This window comes from Frankliniella occidentalis, unplaced genomic scaffold (genome assembly GCF_000697945.3).
Source record: "Frankliniella occidentalis isolate FOCC.00 unplaced genomic scaffold, Focc_3.1 Scaffold107, whole genome shotgun sequence".
NCBI classification, from domain to species: Eukaryota; Metazoa; Arthropoda; class Insecta; order Thysanoptera; family Thripidae; genus Frankliniella; species Frankliniella occidentalis.
The window spans coordinates 33,747-37,016 of NW_026267236.1; the positions used below are offsets into that span (position 1 = coordinate 33,747).

The 3,270-nt window shown below is 60.8% G+C and overlaps 2 non-coding genes across 2 annotated transcripts; both read left to right on the plus strand.

Annotated features, from left to right (window-relative positions):
• The first annotated feature begins 1,214 nt into the window (after window positions 1-1,214).
• Trnaa-agc (transfer RNA alanine (anticodon AGC)) lies at window positions 1,215-1,287 on the plus strand. Its single transcript has one exon. It is a non-coding gene; the product is annotated as a tRNA-Ala (tRNA).
• A 98-nt stretch (window positions 1,288-1,385) lies between these two features.
• Trnaa-agc (transfer RNA alanine (anticodon AGC)) lies at window positions 1,386-1,458 on the plus strand. Its single transcript has one exon. It is a non-coding gene; the product is annotated as a tRNA-Ala (tRNA).
• Window positions 1,459-3,270: the final 1,812 nt, after the last annotated feature.

The window sequence follows — 3,270 nt, forward strand, 5'->3', positions numbered from 1 at the left end:
CCACGCGCGCCGAGATAAGGCCAATGAGGGCGCGTGAAAACTTTTTCAAAACGACAACAACAACAACGCAAATAATTTGTATGAGTCGCTCGGCTCGGCTCGAGCCAGGCCAGGTCGCACCGAGTCGCGCGGCTATCACCGGTAAAACGAGTGGTTTATTCTCCCTTTCAATTCAGTCGTAAGTCGTAAGTTTAAATGTGCCTAATTTTGACCCTTTGTGATGTATGAGTAGATTTTAAGTCAATCGGTGTCCAAATACGTTCCTCCTGTTACCATAGCCCTGTGAATTGTGAATGTTTCCAAGCGATCAACATTTAGGAAACTTATGGACTTTGCAATAACGTCAATGACGTCGTCTGAAAATTCAGTTTATTAGACACGGTTAGATATCATACGTAATTTGCACAATCGGGACTTGAACAGCACCCGTGAGTGTGTACATCGCTGTGAGCTCTGCGCATTTGTTGTACAAAGGTGTACACGTCCTGGGAGCCGCGGACGCGGATGGCGACGGCCTTGGCCGTGACGGGGGGCGTAACGCGGAGCAGCGGCGGAGCTTCCCACACAGCCATCCATGTGATGATACATGCGGCTCAGAGACGGAGGCCTGCTGCTCTGATATAACCAAAACGCATCAGCGGCGGCCGCGAGGTCCACGCCGTCACACCTGAGCGCCGCCGGCTACACTGGTGCCTGGTGCCCTAGGGGCCTCGGGGCGACACCGGGGGGCCTCGGGGAGGCATGCGTTATTAATTAGTGGCCAATCTCATCACTCGCCGTGGCCCAGTGGCCGCGAGAGCGGCGGAGCGGCGCAGCAGTCTATCTCATCGAGATATACTACGGTGCGGCGGGTTTTGTTGACGTCGGCGGCAGGCCCCACCACGCCCTGCCCCGCCACGCCCCGCCGCGCCGCGCCCCACCACGCCCAGCGAGGCGAGCCCCGCGGCGCACCGCGTGGCTGCCAAGAGTGGTCGGGCCGGGCCCCGAACTCGAAAGTTATCGCCGCGTCGGCGCCGCGGCTGTGCAACGGGGGTGTAGCTCAGATGGTAGAGCGCTCGCTTAGCATGCGAGAAGTACGGGGATCGATACCCCGCACCTCCATCGGTCCAAAAACTTTTTGTGGCCGCGATCGATCGCAGCGCGATCGTTGTCTGACGAGGCCACCGGACTGGCTTCAGAAAGTGGTCGAACATGACTTGCCGGGCTCAACAGAAGGGGGTGTAGCTCAGATGGTAGAGCGCTCGCTTAGCATGCGAGAAGTACGGGGATCGATACCCCGCACCTCCAGGTTCAATTTTTTCGTGTGTCTGTGATCGTTGTCTTTCACGACCCTGGCGGACTGGATTCAGAAACTGGTCCAACATGGCTTGCCGGTCTCAACAGAAGGGGGTGTAGCTCAGATGGTAGAGCGCTCGCTTAGCATGCGAGAAGTACGGGGATCGATACCCCGCACCTCCACTTTTTTCAAATTTAAAATTAGATCTTTTACAATTTTCTTACATTGCTTTGATTCATTGTTGGGCATGGCGAGCCAATCTTCAAATGCAGTGCCGTTTTTTTACAATTTTTGCCGACTAACTCGTTGGTGGATTTCTCAGATAACCCTTTTCTTCAAGTGCACCCCGTGCTCTTGACCCTGACACCACAGGAACATACGGCGCCGCAGACGGCAGCGCCGGTAAACCGCTTGCTGTCGCTGCAGCCTCGCCGGTCAGGCACAAGTCAGGCAGGCCTTCCCCCGCGGCCGCCTTTTCCCACACTATCGAACCTATTTCCGCGTGCCTAGCTGCTGGGCTGAGCGGTGCTGAGCGGGGCTGAGCTCAGAGGCCTGTGCCGAGCGAGCTACGCGAGCAACGCTCCGGCGGCCTGTTTGCCACGAGCTCGGCGAGCTAGCGCGAGAGCACAGGTTGACTGCGCAGCCGAACGATCTGTCAGCAGCCCGGTGGTCTCCGTCGGCCGAACTTGTCATGAGATCGAGGACCAAGCTTCGATCCCTGTCGAGGCAGTTTTTTTCTGTGGTCAAACTTAACTAAATTTTACAAACTATTACATTTAACACTCTTCATTGTATTAACGGTATTATTTCTGGGGTGTTGTACTCGGAAAGCCGATAAAAGTGAACTCCTCTGGCGGGGATCGAAGACGCGCCGCCTCAACGCTGAGCCGAGCCTGCCGCCTTGCTCGAGGGCAGATGAGCTCGCACAGCTCGCGAGCGACGATCGGCGAGCTCCGGAGAGCTAAGTCGGCCGGCGGCCGCCAACTTCGGGGCTAGCTCGCGTAGCTCGCTCGGCACAGGCCTCTGGCTGAGCTTGGCTCGACTCAGCTCTTGGCCTCGGGTGCGCTCGTGGGCGGGTCGGCACCACGCCCCCGGGTCCCCGCCCCCGCCCTGGCCCGGCCCGGGCGTTGCCGCGTGCCAGAGTGCTGGCCTGCGACACCCTCAGCCCGGCTGGCCTGCCGCTCGGACACGGCACGATCAGCTGCAACGTGTAGTTTCCAATACTGATTTATCGATAGGTTTTTCTCAATCATTTCCCAACGCGCGGGCGCGCTGTTGCCGGGGAAGGGGTATACCTACCTCTCACACCGGTATCGGGCACCTTGGTTGGTGACAGTAAGCAGTTACTTTTCGAGCAGCGCGCGCGGCGTGGGCGGGTACCCTGCTGCCTGCGTTGCCCTTCCGCCTAGCCACGTCGGCATGGCACCCGGTAGTGCAGAGCCCGCCCCCGCCCCCGCTCCGCCCTGCGCCTGCCGAGGTTAGAGTTCGCCCCGTGTGCAGTGCGCCGCTTGCACAACTCGCCGGCATGCTCAGGCCCAGCCCGCTGAGGCGCGGCCCAGGCCAGATCGCTCCATCTGCCCTTCTGGGCTCTGCCCAGCGCTGCAAAACAGCACGTGGGACCATGAGCCTTTTCCTCTGTTTTTGCCACGACTGTGCATTTGCCGCATTTTCTATACGTACTTGTCCGAGCGCGCCCTGAGCCGCGGCCGTCAGCTCCACGGGCGCGAGGTAGGCCGCCCCGCCGAGCACGCCTGCCTTGCGGGGCTGCCTACCCGCCGTCTCGCAGGCGCTCGGGCGGGCCGCCCCGGCTGGCTCCTCCGGTCCTGCGGTAGTCGTTGTCGTCACGTTGTCACCGTCGTGGACCCGGCCGGCCGCGGTGACGCAAGGCGTCGGGGCGGGGCGAGCACCTCGGCGGGCACCGGGCCTGGCTGAGGTCAGGGTCTGGGCGCCCGCCGCCCCGACTGGCTCAGGCTGCTGCAGGGCGGGGCGGGGCG